Source organism: Cupressus sempervirens, chromosome 11 (genome assembly GCF_028749045.1).
Source record: "Cupressus sempervirens isolate cs-2001-9-10 chromosome 11, ASM2874904v1, whole genome shotgun sequence".
In the NCBI taxonomy this organism is placed as follows: Eukaryota; Viridiplantae; Streptophyta; class Pinopsida; order Cupressales; family Cupressaceae; genus Cupressus; species Cupressus sempervirens.
Window position 1 is genome coordinate 320210942 of NC_143128.1, and position 20636 is coordinate 320231577.

Genomic DNA, 20636 nt, shown 5'->3' on the forward strand with positions numbered 1-20636 from the left:
TCATTGAAGCACTAGATATAAAAATCGCAGTGAGAAACTTTATTAATAAAATTCGAATCGCATTGTATAAAAACGTTTTATAAAATCCGCATTGAGAATTTTTTTTTTAAAAATGTTATATAAAAAAAAAAAATTATTATATTGGTGAGGGGCAGGTTTACCCACCCCCTACCCCCGTCACCTTCATAGGCTACAGTCGACAGTCGCTCGTACTACTATCGCAGGCCCTGCGAAAGGGTACGGGGGCCGCACGGTGCTTTTTTTCTATAATAGTGCCACCATGATATAAATCACTTCAAAAAAAACTTTATAAATTGCTTTCCTTTATTAATAAAAGTGCAGTGTTATGAATCGATTTGATATTAATAATTTTTATATATTAAATATTATATTATATATATATATATATTATATTAATGAAATTTTAATATTCAAGCTAATTAAATAATATTGTTTTATATTTAAATTTAATAAATTTATGTAATTAGAATGAGTTCAAATAAGGATTATTGGGATTATTTTAGGGTTCTTGAAATTGAAAATTGACTTATTGAAAATGATAGATGATTTAAAAGTTTATTTTTTCTCTCCAAAATAGTATAGATATATATGGAAGGAGGGAACATTTCCAACAAAGTGGACTTAGAACATTTTTGAAAATTGAGTCCAAGAGCTATGGGGAAAAAAATTTAATTCATCAAAAAGAAAACCTATACATGGATTAAGTAAAAATGCACAAATTTCTCCACTCAATATCCAAATTTGAAAACAAAAATTGAGGCCTCCACATTTTATTCAACCATGTAATTTTAGCAAACCAAAACATGTGTTTTCTCTATGCTTCTTGTTTTGGGGTTTTGGGTTGACTAGTTGTTGACCAGTTATAGGATGTCTACCAGAGGCTCAAGGTTACGATTGTGATGCCATGATGATGTCTTTTGATCTTGATCTTTTTTAAAACTCAACCATGGTTATGTGATGGTATGTTGATTGATATTGTCTTCAGTCTTCTTGTTTAAAGCTGTGATCTATGTAACCTCTTTATGAGTTATCGATTAGTTGTATGGGATTGAATTGTTTATTTGATCTTGATGATGTCATATTATGACATGTTTTGACTCAACCATTTTGGAGTCTTCGATCAATATTACTTTGAGATACTTTTCGGTTGCTTGTTAAGAACCAATGATTATTTTGATTATCAGGGATACCTTCAGTTGCCAATAGAGAACTGATGTGGTCATGATCATTTATGGATGCTTTTCTTTCACTCATAAAGATTTGATGCTCTTTTGTGGATTATCTTTTGGTATTTTTCTAGTCACTTGTATAGGACTATGGTGATTTCTTGATTTATGATTCCATGAGCTTAGGGTAGGTTATCTACTTGTAGTGTTGGGAAGTGGCTTGCAATGGGGACCGAGGCCCTAAGAGGCTGCCAGGGTAACTCATTGTAAGTTGTCTTAATAAGTGAAAACACTCACACCTAATACTGACTTAAGGAACCTAAAAAGATAATTGTTTTTTCTCGCCCATCCCTTGAGTGCTAGTATAGACTAGGATGGGAGTAGAGAGAATGCTTGGTTGCGACCTTGTATTCTGTAGTATGCCTTGTCAGTATAAGAGGATACTAGTGGCTGCACAGGGATCACTAGGGGGCCGAGGTCTATTGAGAGACTGCCAGGGTAACTCTAGCATAATCTGTGTGATGACACTTTCCCGCTTGCATAGTAGGTTTCCTACATGTCTTTGTGTGCCTCTTGGAATTAGATGTCATTTTGTGATTAGAACCTTTGAGTTGGTATACTTTTAGGATTCCTAGACTTAGAGTGTATTTGTGCTATGTGTTTTGATAACCTGTTTGGAACTTGAGATTATCTCCTTAGGGTGGTGGGAGTGGACCATTTAGGTTCCACGCAGTCAGGTGGTAGTGCTTTTTCACTCTTATCATTTGAGATCTGTTTGAGACACCGTGGCGGATACATTCTTTGTTGGCATCTATCTTCATTTTGTTCATGGATTATGATGATGGACACGTATAATTACACTGATGATTTCCATATGTTAGATGATGTTATCTTATGCTTTACTTTGGATGTTAGATTTCCTTTTTGCAATTGATGTAGTATGATTTAGGAGTGACATTCCTACTATGTTAATACTGATGATCTCTTCGATGATTTGGAATGTTACGCATGGAGGGATGGCTAGGACCCATGATGGTCTAATGATGCTATTTACGGTTGGGAGGAACCATGCACTTAGTTAATTATGTTGTGATTTATGGTTATCTTTTACGATGGATGTTTATATCTTCTATGATGATGTATCATGTATGGTATTTGGTTTCATTTACTTTATTGTACTTGCATCATGGATTAGAATAGGATGATGCACTTCATTTTCACACATGTATATTCTTTTAAGCCTTTTGTACCCTATGTCATGTACAACGGATGATTGAGCATTTTGAATTTAATTGCCAAGAGGCATTCAGAAAAAATGTGTAATATGGACATTGGACTTTCTATTTATTCTTTCATGTGGATGTGGTAGTGTTAGTCTTAGTATTAATTAGTTTAAATGTGACTCAATGTCTTGGGATCCTTAAGGAATGTAACTTGTTATGAATGTTTTTAGTTGTATGTATGTTATTAATTTCATTACTATGTGTTTGATATGAATGGTTTATCTTTCATGTTAAATTTCTTTTTTTTACCAAACTTAGTGAAACTTTAGGTTAATTCTTTGGATCCCTTGGCGAGGTGTTAAAAAAGTAATGAAACCGAAGGAGAAATTCAAAGTTTTTACCCTAGCAAATGAATTGTCAAAGAAATTAAAGAAATGAATATTGTAGGAATGAATAATGACAATTCAACAGATGGAAATCTGATTGAAATAGATCATACAATAACTCCACAACAACACATAGTGCCTGAAATAGAAAATGATACACACAATTGTACTAGAAATATAAATACTCAATACATCATAGAGAAAAGAGAATATAGAAAGAAACGCCATGAACAAATGAATGATATAAAAAGGAAACATGAAAGGCTGCACCAAAACCAACAAGAAAGACAAAGAAGTGATAGAAGAAGGGTAGAAAATATAGTACAAGCACTAAAACTTCAAAACAATAATGAAATAATTCATAGTTGTAATGTGCAAATGGATGAGAATTATCATGACATATTTGGGAATAGTTTCCATAACCTTCAATTACTTTTTCAACATCTACTTGATAGTTTGCTACACCCAAAAATGTGATATATGTGTCAAGAATGCTATCCTAGCATAAAAGTAAGACATTCAAGGGAAGGTCCAATGTGTTCAAGATATCAACAAGAAAAAGGAAATAAAAAATTCTCTACATCAAACAATATGGATCCAGGCTCGCAACCAAAGGAAGTTGCAAATTTAACTCAAGTAGAAGAGATGTTGATTTCACATGTCGATCCAATATTGCAGGTGTCATATGCAATAGGGGGACAATATAAATACAAAGGGAACACAATAAGCTTTCCCCAAGATATAGAAAGAATATATAAAACTCTTCCACTTCCAATTAAAGAGTTGCCAATGATAATTGTCTGAAAAAAGGATCGGCTAGGTACAAATTATGACCTTGCAGTCAATAGAGATCGAGTTTATGAGGCACTAAAGTATAAGATTAATAATGATAAATTTTATTGTGATGTCAAAGTAGATTATCATTCTTTGGATGATGTTGAATAAGATAAATACTACAATATTTTAAATAAGATAAAGATAGTTCATGTTGAGTTTGACTCAAAATCAAATGATATCTTGTTAGTAGAACCTAAAATAGAGGAAGATAATGAAAATAAAAATTACACATCTATGGCAATACGACCACCAAACCTTCAAAGAGAAATGGAATTTATCAATGCATGGGTTAAAGGCCCAAATATTGATCATTTAAGGTTGATTGATTGGCCATCAGTTGGTGCATCTGTAGTGAATGAATATGTAACACTAGGATTATTGGATATGGCTTTTCCTACATTGTTCCCTAAAGGAGAATGTGCTTGACTTAAGCCACGATTTAGACGAGCACTTTTACATGAATATGTGAAACATCTTATTTGATTTAGGATAATAGATTTGGGAAACATCCTAGATTTTGGTACTACATGTTGAACATGATAATGAGACACTAAGCAAAAAATTCTAGTTCTATATTTTTAAAAAGAAATATCCAAGAATTGCCAATTATGATAGATGAATTGAGAGAACATATGGAACATGTACCAAATTCTCTTCTTGCTGATAAATTGATGCAATTTGGAACAACTTTGTGAGGCACAAGGTCATATTGGACTAAGAGTCAAGGAGAATTACGTGACATGCTTAGCCAATTAGGGACACTTACAATTTTCTTTACATTAAGTGCATCTGATATGTATTGGCCTGATCTACATGCACTAATGCTAAGAACTCCACCAACTAACCCAAAAGAAGCCCAAAATTGGAGAAGACAAAATTTTATTGACTACCCTCACATTGTCACTTACTACATTCACCTCAGACATACTATGTTCCGAAAGGAGATATTAGAAAAGGGATTGAATGTTAAAGACTTTTGGTCTAGATATGAATGGCAACATAGGGGGTCTCCACATGTACATGGTTTTTTATGGCTTCATGGCACTCCAAATATGGGTTTAATAGATTGGCATAATGAAGAGCAAGTAAATGAAGCTCAAAATTATTTTAACAAGATTGTTCATGCATGGAATTCAAGAGCTAATGCTCACCAACATAACATGCAAGTATATATACAATAAGTTTATAAATTATGTTTGGCTTTAATATTGAGTTCTTTATTCTTATGTTGAACAATTTCTAAACTAGAAGTGATTTGATTTAGGTATTTCAAAAAATTTCAAAACATCCATGCTTAAGAGACATGAGAATACTTATGGATGTAGATTTTGAGAAAACTATGAGAAAATTCTAAATACTATTGAAAGGAATACAATGTGTAAGGAGGGTGCACGTCTTAGAAAAAAGAAAGGAAAAATGGTTTGCAGGTAGAAATTATTTCAATGGTGTATTTCATATAGAATGTAAATTTAGTGACTATTTAGTATAGTATAAAATAATTTAATTCAATTGTGTAGGTACAATACCCCTTGGCCTCTAAATCTCAATGGTTCAAAGTTATATGAGGACATTGAAACTGGTGAAAAGAAGTTTGAACCTACTAGAAATGATGACAGAGTTAACTCACTTAGTCTTTACATTCTCTAGTTTTGGAGAGCTAATATTGATTGGTAGTCAGTTTTGTTAGAGCATGTAGTTATTAGGTACATTGAAAAATATGCAGCAAAGGCAGAGAGAAACTCAAAAACCTACCATCAAATGCTAACACATTTGGCCAATATAGAGAATCCTGATCACTTTGCCTCAAAGGTGTATAGGAAAATTTTAACTAAAACTATAGTTGAAAGAGATGTTGGAGCTCAAGAGACATGTAATATGCCATTAGAACTTCCATTGGTTGAATGTAGTAGAAGATATGTTAATCTAAATCTTTCACGCAAAATTTTTAAACCAATAACAAAAGCAAATGAAGATGAAAGTGAGGAGCCAAAAGAATCCTTTATTGATTAATATAGAAGGAGACTAAGCTCTATGGAAACTTTGTCATTGATTGATGCCTCTAGATCGTGGATATTTAATAAGAATAGAAAAAATTAAAATAAGTGGAAAAGAAGACACAAGAATGAAATTGTTAGAGTATATCCAAAATTTGTAACTATTATGACATGCTAGTCTGAAAAGTTTGTTGACTTTTGTTTCTTAGAGTTGCTTCTATAAAAATCATTTAGAGAAATTGCAATTGATATTGGTGAAGATAATAACTCCATCATTTCAAATTGGGAGTCATTTAACTATGTTCCATGGCATGTTAAACGAGTAATAGAATTAGAAGACAGTGAGAATGTAAGTGAATCAGAAAGTGAAGACAATATTATTGGTCATGCTAATACTATAGAGCATGAATGGGAAATAGTTTCATGGTTGCATCATGGACAAACAATACAAGTTTCTGAAATTGATATGTTGGGACGAAGGGATATAGATAAACAGTATAATTGGTCACATACATATAGGTCAAATGAAGAAAGTAATGTGGCAATAAATTTTATCTATAGAATGAGAGAAAATGGATTGCTTTTAGATTTTTGCATAGAAAAAAATATCAACACAAAAAATTTTAGTGAAAGAAAAAACAAAGCATTTGACATTATTATGGCACACTATCAAGCAAGTGAGAATGTGGATCCATTCTACATGATTGTTCAAGGAACTGCGGGTACATGAAAGTCATATTTGATTGGTAGAATTAGTAAGTATCTAAAACAAGTTGCAATGCCAAATCAATCCCCTCTACTGCTCCTTGCACCGACTAGAGTAGCAACATTTAGCATTGGTGGATCAACAATACATTCAAAGTTAAAAATTTCAGTTAAGGATTTCATACAACTAGAAGGAACACATTTGACTAGTTTTCAAGAGGAAATGAGTCATATAAAATACATATTGATAGATGAAATGAGCTTTATTAGGGAGAAGCTACTTGAGAATATTGACTCAAGGCTTCATCAAGCATGTCCTCATAAATCAAATCTCAGCTTTGGAGGTGTTCAGTTGTTTTTATTTGTTAAATTTTGATTAATGTTATTCATGATGTATAAAAATATTATTTTGAAAATCTAATGAATTGATAAATGTTTGTTATTTTTGCTAGGAATTTCAATCATTTTAGTTGGAGACCTTGGACAACTACCTCTAGTAAAAGACAAAGTGCCATATGAAAGATTTAGAAGAGCAAAGCTGTTATGGGAAGAATTCAAAAAGGTGGTCACATTAGAAAAGGTTTTTAGGAAAGATGGAGAAGACCCAAAACAACAAAAAATTTGCCAATTACTCGGCAATCTTAGAGATGCAAATCTCACAATTGTGGATTGGAATTTGTTGATGTTGAGAACAAGAATTAATATTATTCCAGAAATCAATGATGATTTTGATAAAAATCTTCATTTATTTTCAACAAATGATAATGTTTGCATTCATAATAGAAACATGTTACATTCTCTTAAAGAACCTGTTGTATGTATTATTGCAACTAAAGTATCAAACATTAATAATGTAGATGACAATTCTACAGATGAGTTAGATATGGAATTTTTTATATCAAAGAATGCAAGAGTAATGTTGACTTTCAATTTATGGATAGAAGCAAGATTTGTAAATGGTGCTCTAGGTTTTGTTCATGATGTTGTGTACAAGCCACAAACCATGCCACCAGAATTACCCTTGTATGTACTGGTGAAATTTGACATTTACTCTGGATTCCCATTCAATGAAGAAAATCAAAAATTGGTTCCAATATATCCAATACAAAGAGGTTGTACAACTCAAATACCTTTGCAATTGGCTTGGGCATTGACAATACACAAATCTCTAGGTTTAACACTTGAAAAAGAAACAATTGATATAGGTCCAACAGAGAGAATAGGGATAACATTTGTTGTGATTTCTCATTTAAAATCATTACAGGGATTGAGGGTAATGCCACGATTTTCCTATGATCGCTATGAGAAAATGAAAAAGGGAAAACAAGTTGAAAGAAGAAAAGTAGAAGAAATAAGGCTTAGAGAAATAGAAAATATGTCATAAAACATTTTTCTTTAATATTACAATACCTTCAATTGCAATATGTATAGTTTCTTTTATTGTAATGGGACTGTAAAATTGTTTGTAAATAGTTCTGCTATGAATATATAATTTGGATCATTTACTTAGATGTTATATGTGTTCTTTTTCTTGTAAGGAGTGGAAAATATATATTCTATCATTCTTTGATATTGGTACCAGTTAAATTGGAAATTATAATATTTTTTAAAAGAACATTTTTTGAATTATTTTTGTTTAATTATTCAATGTCAATATTATATTTGTGGCTATCTAGCTATATTAACGCATTGTAAAATCTCCTTGTCATGCCCAAACTACGAGGGCAAAACAAACAAAATTTTTTTTTTTAATAATAATTAAATTGCTCTAAGTTTTGAAATGATTGTGATTACAGTTTAAGTATAGGATCTCTACGATACATCTTAAGCTTTTTAAAAAAAAATTCACACATGAATTAACCATTGATTTATCCTTCATCATTAAATCGTTTGATTATCATAACAATCAAATTTCTAAAAAGTTTTTTTCGCAGTGGAAATTTTATATACTTGTAATTAATATCTTTAAAATTATTCAAATAACTTTAGTTATTAGAACACTAATTAAACAAATTATCAAGATACTATTAAATACTAACATTTCTTAAAACTACAACTTCGCTTAATTCTCAACAAAAAATTTAATCGAATTAAAATTAAACCTAAACTAAATTTATTTTAATATTAATTTCATACTAAACTAATTCCATTTTAATACGACTCGACAACTATCTTAAAAATAAATAATAACTTAAAACTCAACTTAGTTTTGGATTAAGCACTATTTAAAATAAAATTTAACTTAAATATAAATAAAACAATTATCTATACTAACATATAATACTAACTTAATTAAACATTTGATAAAACACAAAATAAAATAGACAAAAAAACTAACAAACATAAATAATTAAAACTAAACTTATTAACAACTAACCCAAGCTACCCTACACTACCCTAAGCCCCCACCTACATCCTAGTCCACTAATCATCCCACTTGGCCACTAGTCAAGTCGATATGACCCCCAACACCTCTCCCATGGCCCCACACAAACCAAGCCTTCACAACAAAAAAACATTACGTTGAAACATGGAGGAGATGAAGTTTTGTTTAAAGTAGATTTCATGTTTTTTTTTTCAAACTTTACTAGAACCCCCAAACGTAAATCAAAGACTTCAACCAATGGCATGTCACTGACATGGCAGCATTCTCACTCCTTTCCACGTAGCCCAAGAAGGAGGAAACACATCCCAAGCAGTGGGCACATGAGCAGAGACAAGGGAAGGGAGATAATAAGGAAATGACCACCAAATTTAAACTTAAGACAAGAAACAACTTTCCCCCAACATAATGTTTTACCATCCAACAGAGCACTAGGTATGGAGGAAGATTTGGATGGGACAGGCTGGTAGGGTGATGTCACCCTCCCATCAAAACAACTTAGATCTTGATTGGACATAAATACCTTTCTAAGTCCCATCTAAACTGACGTCCACCTTGGGTAGATGGGTATGCAATAACCCATAAAGTTTTATAGGTGAGAAAGATGTTAAAAAGGTAAGATAAGTATAGATATATATATATTTTTTCAATTACTTTTGATATTTTAAACATTAATATCCATATTTTCTTTTCATTTTATTTTATTTCAAATTTTAAAAATAAGAATATTTTGGAGAATATTCTCTGTTGCAAGGAGGCATTTAAATTTTCTCCCATACAAAAGGCAGAGAATTTTACTCTCTTGCAACACACATTTTTTTTTGATGAAAAATTTTCTAAGTATAGAAATTTCAAAGCAAGTATATATATATTTTTTTCTAAAATTTACTAAGTATAACATTTTTAGTTGATTAATAACTAAGGGGGAATTAAATTTGTTTTTCTCTTCAAAGCAATCTATAAGGACTTATTACAACTTCATATACCAAAAATATGGATTATCCATTTTGTTCAATAATGCAATAATTTATCATTTGGTTCTAATAATCATAAAAACTGAATCTACATGCATGATCATAATTTTTGTTTCCAACATATAAGAAAGCTTGAAATTTTGTCAAATTAAATATCATCAATTTCATCCTATTTTTAATGTGCAACCATATTAAATTTAATTCACAATTAAATCACATGATAACCAAATATACTCAATCAACACTTTTATTGGAAAACCTGATTCAAAGGCTCAGCCGGGAAAGAATCAAGAAGAAAATCCGGCTTTGTTGCCAATTAAAACAAGGTTTAAAATGCAATTTACAATACGATCTCAATCCTAAATTTCAACAATTTAATCAAATTTTCTTCATGACCCAAATCAAGGGATTTATAATGCTTTCTGCAACTCATTTCTAGAACCATGGAGGGAACAAAATCTGATCAGGTGACCAAAAACATGACCAAAAAAAACAATTCAAACATACATATTCATACAAGGTTTTCACAACAAGATCTACAATGAACCAACACTAGGCAAAGGTGGATTCTTCCAACTAGGAGAAGTCAAGCACAACACCAAATCAGATGCCCAATCGGGGCTATTAACCAAGAACTTCCATTCTACCATTTTAAAAAAATGCCATACTCATATGAGGTTTGTGCTGACGGGTAGGGGCCCATAACACCCTGCCCTTTCTCCCTCTTCTCATCCTGAGAAGAGACTCTACACTGGTTGGAGTCCAACTAAATAGACCTTTCCCAAAATTGGTCACTTTTGCCCTCTCCAAGGGTGAGTAATACCAAAACACCCATACAAGAAAAATCTCAAAATTGCAAACATAAACATGAAAGGAAAACATCCACAATAACATGGTTTTCGAATCTTCCCAACATACCCACAAACATACAAACATTGAAACAACAACAAAGTAGCATAAGCATGAAACAAATATGAAAACTTAATAAGGGAGATGAGAATTTCCTACCTTCACAAAGAGGTAATGGTAATGAACAATTTGAGTAGAGTTTCCAGTTCCTTCCTTCAATCTTCAATAACTCCTCTCTAAATGTAGAGGTTGGGTAACAACCTCCACAAGTCCAAGAAGGGCCTCTAAATAAGCCTCAAACTCAACCACCAAAAGGAGCAATAACTACTTCCACCCACTAGCAATTCTAGAAACTCCTAACTCAACCCACACTAGGGTTAAACACTAAGTGGAGGTGAGATGAGGTAACTCAAGATGGTCATATTCAATTTTCGCACAAAGGCAAAATGAGACTTTTTGAGTGGCCTCAAAAGTCAAAAAAAGGGGCTTAGGGGTTGGAAAAGACCCCTAACCCATACCCATACCCTTTGGGTATAATGATTTCATGTTTTAAGCCTTAGGAAAAAGGTTTAGTGCCAAACAAAATCTAGGAATAAAATAGGACCTTCTAAATACTCTATCATTGCAGATTAAGCACTAATCTAGATTAAGGGATGACTAACCTCGATTAAGAACCTAAAACAATCTGAAGAACATAACTAATTTACAAGTGTCAAGCGACACTAAGAGAACATAATTATGAACATTAACATTCACTGAACACAGAAATATACATGCATACATCTCACAATACAATACGTGAATTACGAACAACAAGGTTTCCAAAATTAGCACAAAGAGATCAGTTCTGTTCCTCCGTAGGGTTTCTCAGCTAAATATCTGCACACTCATTGCACACATTAGTAATCCTGTAAAATTGCATGTACATATATCTATATGTATCAGAAATCCACATAAATTGAAACATACATCAATAAGGGTTTCTTCATCCTACTTAATTCTTAACCCTTTAAAATCTCTTAAATGAAAGTCTCAATCCTACATTACTAATTTCGTCAACATACATATATATGAAACATTAAATGACAATCATCAAATATATCTGAAAGTAACATCACACAACATGAAATAATTATGTTCTAAGCATCAGATAATGTCTCAACATCTTCTTGAGTCGTGAATATCAAAATAATAGTAATGTATCAATATGTTATAATGGGTCAGGGCAAGGCCTCACATCCTCCCCCACTAGGCATGAACTTCCTCCTGGAGTTCATAAAAAAGGGACAAGTACTGAGATCGCATCTATGCTGCATCCTCCCATGAAGTTGTGACCTCATCATAACAGTCCCACTGGACCCTAACCTGGTCCAGCTCTCGGCCTCAAAGTGCTAGGGTTCATCGAGCAATAATGTAGATAGGCTACAGTGCTAGCTATCCGTCTGAATCCACCTATAAAGCATCCCAATCTATAATATGAGACTCATCATAAATGTATCCTCTAAGTACAAAAATATGGAACACATTGTGGATGCGTGACAGGCTAGGTGGCAAAGCTAAACGATATGCAACAGGTCCTATCCTCTCAAGGATCTCAAATGGCCCAACAAAACGGGGTGCCAACTTAGAGCCCTTTCCAAAATGAATCGGACTCTTGTGTGGTTGCACCCTCAAGAACACTCTATCACCAACCTAATACTCTCGATCTGTCCTCTTTGCATCAGCATACTTCTTCTGCCTATCCTGTGCCTCTCTTAGGCATTGTCTGATTAGGGTCACCTGCTACTCCATCTCCTTTACTAATAGGGGACCAATAGATACTTGATCCTCGATCCTGTCCCAACTCAAGGGTGTCCTGCACGGTCTCCCGTACAAGGCTTGATAAGGCGGCATACCTATGGAAGAATGGTGCCCATTGTTATAGGCAAACTTGACAAGATGTAGGTATTCCTCCCATTTGACCTAATGGTCCATCACGTACATACGTAGCATGTCCTCCAAAACTTGATTTACTTGCTCAATCTGGCCATCGGTCTGAGGATGGTACACTGTACTAAAATTGAGCCTAGTGCCCAACGTTGACTGCAACTCTCTCCAAAATGAAGAAGTGAACAATGAGTCTCTATCAGAGATGATCTTATGAGGAACACCATGAAGTCTAACAATGTCCCACAAGAACACTCAAGCTATGTCTCATACTGTGAATGTAGTACACACGGGTGAGAAATGGGCAACCTTGGTCAATGTGTCAACTATCACCAAAATGGCATCATGGCGACGAGATGACATAGGAAGAGCAACAATAAAATCCATAGATATAGTGTCCCATTTCCACACTACAATCTCATGCGGCTGGAGAAGCCCGCCAGGATGACGGTGCTCCGCCTTCACCCTCTGGCACTCAAGGCATCTCGCAACTATGCTAGCAATCTTCACTCTCATGCCTGGCCAATGATACAACTGCCTCAAATCTGCATGTAACTTCTTAACACCAAGGTGCACTGCATAAGGTGCTCTGTGAGCCTCAAGTACAATGAGCTCGCGAAAACCCCCAATGGAAGGTACATACATACATCCCCTATGACGCAAAAGTCCATCAGACTCCAAGGAAAACTCTGCAAATTTCCCCTCCAAGGGTCTCTGAGAATGTACTAATTGACTAACTTCTGCATAAAGCTCATTAGTTGGTAAGTGTTGTAAGATCTGCTCTCTCAAGTCAGTGCAAGTAGTCACAGATGAAAGCTCATGGCGCCTTCTACTTAAGGCATTTGCAACCACATTCTCCTTTCCCTTGATGTAATGAACATCAAAATCATACTCACACAGAAACTCCATCCACCTTCTTTGCCTAGCATTAAGGTTTGGCTGAGAAAATATGTACTGCAAGCTCTTGTGATTGGAATGAAGCTTGAATCTATGACCCAAAAGGAAATGTCGCCATCTCACCAAGGCATGAACCACTGCCGCAAGTTCTAGATCATGAGTAGGATAATTGAGTTCATGAGTCTTCAACTTTCTAGACTCAAAGGAAATAGGTCGTCCTTCCTACATAAGGACTGCCCCTAAACCATCTAAAGATGCATCGGTGCACACCAAAAAATCTGCAACAGGACTAGTATTGCAAGAATCAGTGCACTCGTGAGGGCTCTCTTTAGCTCTTGAAAAGCTCTATCACAATTTTTTGTCCACTCGTACTGCTTCCCCTTTTTCTGAAGAGATGTGATGGGGTGTGCCAATCTAGAGAATCCTGAAATGAAGCGTCAGTAATATCCTGCTAGCCCCATAAAGCTCCTCACTTTAGTTCCACTGGTGGGTGCTGGCCAATCCATGATAGCCCTAATCTTTGATGGGTCTACTGAGACACCATCACCTAATATGACATTACCCAAATAATGTATCTCAGGTCTGAAGAATGCACACTTTGACAAGCTGCCAAACAACTAATTCTCTCTCAGCCTCTGCAATACCTGTCTCAGGTGCTCTTCATGCTCTCTCTCATCATGAGAATAAATTAGAATGTCATCAAGAAACATAACCAAAAACTTATCCAAAAAGGTATGAAATACTCCATTCATGAGGCTCATGAATACAGCTAGAGGATTTGTGAGGCCAAATGGTACCACGGTGAACTCGTAGTGACCATACCTAGTACAAAAAGTTGTCTTGGGGATATCACTATCCACAATCCTCAACTGATGGTAACCTGACTTTAGATCAATCTTTGAAAATACTTGGGCACCCTGCAACTGATCAAAGAGGTCATCGATTCTGGGAAGAGGATATCGATTCTTGATGGTCACTTTGTTCAATTGCCGATAGTCAATACACAACCTAAGTGATCCATCCTTCTTCTTGACGAAGATCACAGGTGCACCCCAAGGTGACACAATAGGTCAAATATGCCCCTTCTCTAAGAGTTCCTCCAACTGAGCCTTTATCTCACTAAGCTCATGAGTAGTCATCCTGTATGGTGCTCTCAAAACTGGCTCAGCTCCTGGCACAAGGTCTATGTGAAAATCCACTACTCGAGGTGGAGGCATACCAGGAAGCTCTGAAGGAAACACATAGGCAAACTCCTGCTGGATTGGAAAATCATCGAGGGATGGCTCCCCCTCTAAATTTTCCTCTCTGTCACTAATAGTGATAGCAAACAACTGACAACCTTTTCGCATGCACCATCTAAGCTGCATAGCAGAAATCATACAAAGGGACACCGACCTCTTCACTCCGAAGATCTCCCTAGAGATACCATCATCATCCACACATTCCACCCTCTTCTGTCGACAATCCATCTTGGTGTTGTGGGCATAAAGCCAATCCATGCCAAGAACAGCATCATAAGAACCTAGAGGGGTAATGCATAGATCAGTCCTAGTGGACATGTCTCCAATCTGCATCTGACAACTCCGCACCATGGAACTAACTGACACTCTGGTTCTTGAGGCTAACTCTACCTCCCAACTAACATCCTATCTAACTGCCACTAGCCTGCAATGCTCCACCACAAATGGAGATATAAAAGTGTCAGTAGCCCCGAAATCAAATAAAATTGCAACTATACGGCCTTGTATAATACTTGTAGCCTCAATAATTGTGGCCTGATGCTCAGCCTAGCGGTTATCAACCGCTGCAAAAACTCTATGGGATCTACCCATGTCACCAACTGTCGGCTCTGAAAAAGCCCTTCTCTGACCACTGGATGCCTATCCTTATGGACACTCCCTAGCTATATGACCCATGCCTCCACAAGTGTAGCATGGTCCATGAGTATAAGATTGTGCACCCTGTGACCCAGGCTGCTGTGGGCCTCTTGACCTACTAGATCCACTGTATCCACCCCTAGAAGACTGTTGAGTCTTCACTGACTGTAACTATGGGGCCTATACTTTTTGATCCTACCTAGGACCCTGTGACTGCCACTGCTTGGGCTTGGAGCCCTGATAACCCTGAGAAGGTTTTTGCTATTGTTGCTACTGGGGTTTTGGTTGTTGAGACTGCTAGCCCTTAGAGGACCCTGTTGTATAGTTTTGATTCCCTTTCCAAGGGGGTTTCTGTTGGGAAGAGTTTCAGTTCTGAAACCGATCTCGTGACTCCTGCCTACCTTGAGTGTCCTCAGCAACTAGTGCTATCTCCACTGCATGTCTAAAGGTGGTAGGGAAGGCCATCCGAACTAGGCCCTGCAGAGAGAAATTCAGACGCATCATAAAGCGATGCACCCATAGTTTCTCGTCCTTCATGTATTCCACATAGGGAAGGATCTCGAGAAACCTGCTCTCATACTGAGCCACTATAAGGCCTCTTTGATAAAGAGAATGGAACTCCTCTATCTATTTCTGTCAAAAATGCTCTGACAAGTACCTCTCTCGAAATCTTTCTAGGAAAGATTCCCATATGAGGGTGTCCATCCTCACTCCACCAATAATCTCCTCTTGATGCCACCAGTTGGAGGCATCCCCTCTAAACTGATGAATTGCTAGGCGTGCTTTTAGATTACTCCCATAAGGGCATAACCCAATGCACCACTGTAAGCTCTGTAACCATGCCTTTGCTACTATTCCCTTAGTGGAACCGGTAAATAATGGTGGCCCAAGTCGAATCAATTCCCTGATATCATCTCCTACATGTCTAGGAGGTCTGTCAAATGGGGGTCCTCTCTGGTGTATGGACTCTTCCTCGTGTTCACCCTGACCCTCTAACTACCTCAGTGGGGGACTCCTAGTCCATTCTCTGACTCTAGGCCCGCCTCCTCCGGGTCCCTCTGCTTCCACTACTGGAATCTGCTGAACTGGCTGAACTATAGGTACTACTCTTTGCTGACCTACACTGATCAAAGCTTGAAGTGCATCTATAATGTCCTTGTTTGGGTTTGGTGGTGGTGGAGGTGGAGGTGGTCCATCCTCCTGTCCCACTCTACCACCCCTAGCCCTACGACCTCTGCCTTGCCGGTTACGAGTAATAGGCGGCATCTACACAATTAAAAGTTTGAGTTAAGTTTAGGAAGCACAATGGTATAAGGTTCCTAGTGTTGAAACTACGGGCTCTGATACCAAAATGTCATGCCCAAACTACGAGGGCAAAGCACACAAATTTTGTTTTTCTAATAATAATTAAATTGCTCTAAGTTTTGAAATGATTGTGATTACAGTTTAAGTATAGGATCTCTACGATACATCTTAAGTTTTTTTTAAAAAAATTTCACACATGAATTAATCATTGATTTATCCTTCATCATTAAATCGTTTAATTATCTTAACAATCAAATTTCTAAAAAGTTTTTTTCACAGTGGAAATTTTATATACTTGTAATGAATATCTTTAAAATTATTCAAATAACTTTAGTTATTAGAACACTAATTAAACAAATTATCAAGATACTATTAAATACTAACATTTCTTAAAACTACAACTTTGCTTAATTCTCAACAAAAAATTTAATCGAATTAAAATTAAATCTAAACTAAATTTATTTTAATATTAATTTCATACTAAACTAATTCCATTTTAATACGACTCGACAACTATCTTAAAAATAAATAATAACTTAAAACTCAACTTAGTTTTAGATTAAGCACTATTTAAAACAAAATTTAACTTAAATATAAATAAAACAATTATCTAATACTAACTTAATTAAACATTTGATAAAACACAAAATAAAATAGACAAAAAAACTAACATAAATAACTAAAACTAAACTTATTAACAACTAACCCAAGCTACCCTACACTACCCTAAGCCCCCACCTACATCCTAGTCCAGTAATCATCCCACTTGGCCACTAGTCAAGTCAATATGACCCCCAACACCTCTCCCAAGGCCCCATGCAAACCAAGCCTTCACAACAACAACAAAAAAGTACGCTGAAAGATGGAGGAGATGAAGTTTTGTTTAAAGCAGATTTCATGTTTTTTTTTCCAAACTTTACTACAACCCCCAAACGTAAACCAAAGAATTCAACCAATGTCATGTCACTAACATGGCAGCATTCTCACTCCTTTCCACGTAGCCCAAGATGGAGGAAACACATCCCAAGTAGTGAGCACGTGAGTAGAGACAAGGGAAGGGAGATAATAAGGAAATGACCACCAAATCTAAACTTAAGACAAGAAGAAACTTTCCCCCAACATAATTTTTTACCATCCAACAGAGTACTAGGTATGGAGGAAGATGTGGATGGGACAGGGTGGTAGGGTGACATCACCCTCCCATCAAAACAACTTAGATCTTGATTGGACATAAATACCTTTCTAAGTCCCATCTAAACTGACGTCCACCTTGGGTAGATGGGTATGCAATAACCCATAAAGTTTTATAGGTGAGAAAGATGTTAAAAAGGTAAGATAAGTATATATATATATTCAATTACTTTTGATATTTTAAACATTAATATATATATTTTCTTTTTATTTTGTTTTATTTTGAATTTTAAAAATATGAATATTTTGGAGAATATTCTCTGTTGCAAGGAGGCATTTAAATTTTCTCCCATACAAAAGGCAGAGAATTTTACTCTCTTGCAACACACGTTTTTTTTTGATGAAAAATTTTGTAAGTATAGAAATTTCAAAGCAAGTATATATATATTTTTTTCTAAAATTTACTAAGTATAACATTTTTAGTTGATTAATAACTAAGGGGGAATTAAATTTGTTTTTCTCTTCAAAGTAATCTATAAGGACTTATTACAACTTAATATACCAAAGATATGGATTATCCATTTTGTTCAATAATGCAATCATTTACCATTTGGTTCTAATAATCATAAAAATTGAATCTACATGCATGATCCTAATTTTCATTTCCAACATATAAGAAAACGTGAAATTTTGTCAAATTAAATATCATGAATTTCATCCTATTTTTAATGTGCAACCATATTAAATTTAATTCACAATTAAATCACATGATAACCAAATATACTCAATCACCACTTTTATTGGCAAACCTGATTCAAAGGCTCAGCCGGGAAAGAATTAGGAAGAAAACCTACCTTCGTTGCCAATTACAACAAGGTTTAAAATACAATTTACAATAGGATCTCAATCCTAAATTTCAACAATTTAATCAAATTTTCTTCATGACCCAAATCAAGGGATTTATAATGTTTTTTGCAACTCATTTCTAGAACCATGGAGGGAACCAAATCTGATCAGGTGACCAAAAACATGACCAAAAAAAATAATTCAAACATACATATTCATACAAGGTTTTCACAACAAGATCTACAATGAATCAACACTAGGGAAAGGTGGATTCTTCCAACTAGGAGAAGTTAGGCACAACACCAAATCAGATGCCCAATCAAGGCTATTAACCAAGAACTTTTGTTCTACCATTTTAAAAAAATGCCATACTCATATGAGGTTTGTGCTGATGGGTAGGGGCCCATAACACCCTGCCCTTTCTCCCTCTTCTCATCCTGAGAATAGACTCTACACTAGTTGGAGTCCAACTAAACAGACCTTTCCCAAAATTGGTCACTTCTGCCCTCTCCAAGGGTGAGTAATACCAAAACACCCATACAAAAAAAATCTCAAAATTGCAAACATAAACATGAAAGGAAAACATCCATGATAACATGGTTTTCAAATCTTCCCAACATACACAGAAACATACAAACATTGAAACAACAACAAAGTAGCATAAGCATGAAACAAATATGAAAATTGAATAAGGGAGATGAGAATTTCCTACCTTCACAAAGAGGTAATGGCAATGAACAATTTGAGTAGAGTTTCCACTTCCTTCCTTCAATCTTCAAGAACTCCTCTCTAAATGTAGAGGTTGGGTAACAACCTCCACAAGTCCAAGAAGGGCCTCTAAATAAGCCTCAAACTCAACCACCAAAAGGAGCAATAACTACTTCCACCCACTAGCAATTCTAGAAACTCCTAACTCAACCCACACTAGGGTTAAACACTAAGTGGAGGTGAGATGAGGTAACTCACGATGGTCATGTTCAATTTTTGCAAAAAGGCAAAATGAGACTTTTTGAGTGGCCTCAAAAGTCAAAAAAAGGGGCTTAGGGGTTGGAAAAGACCCCTAACCCCTACCCATACCCTTTGGTTATAATGATTTCATGTTTTAAGCCTTAGGAAAAAGGTTTAGAGCCAAACAAAATCTAGGAATAAAATAGGACCTTCTAAATACTCTATCATTGCAGATTAAGCACTAATCTAGATTAAGGGATGACTAACCTCGATTAAGAACCTAAAACAAACTGAAGAACATAACTAATTTACGAGTGTCAAGCGAGACGAACAGAACATAATTACGAACATTAACATTCACTGAACATAGAAAGATACATGCATACATCTCACAATACAATACGTGAATTATGAACAACAAGGTTTCCAAAATTAGCACAAAGAGATCAGTTATGTTCCTCCATAGGGTTTCTTGGCTAAATATCTGCACACTCATTGCACACATCAATAATCCCGTAAAATCGCATGTACATATATGTATACGTATTAGAAATCCACATAAATTGAAGTTACATACATCAATAAGGGTTTCTTCATCCTGCTTAATTCTTAACCATTTAAAATATCTTAGATCAAAATCTCAATCCTACATTACTAATTTCATCAACATACATATATATGAAACATTAAATGATAGTAATCAAACATATCTAAAAGTAACATCACACAACATGAAATAATTAAGTATGTTCTAAGCATCAAATAATGTCTCGACATCTTGAGTCGTGAATATCAAAATAATAGTAATGTATCAATATGCTATGATGGGTCAGGGTGAGGCCTCACACTTCTTATGAACATATAATATGGTTCACTCTCTATATTTGTAAAATCATTTGTAAATAGTTCTTATATGAATATATAGTATGGATCATTTATTGAGATGTTATATGTGTTCTTTTTCTTGGAAGGATTGGAAAAAAATATTCTATCATTCTTTGATATTAGTACCAATTAAATTGCAAATTATAATTATTTTTAAAAGAATATATTTTAAATTATTTCTATTTAATTATTCGACTTGACAATGCTCTTTCAGGTTTTTAATAAATATTTTATTTAGATTTCATTCTCTTTTACACAGTCATTTCCTTTTGTTTTTTTCTCT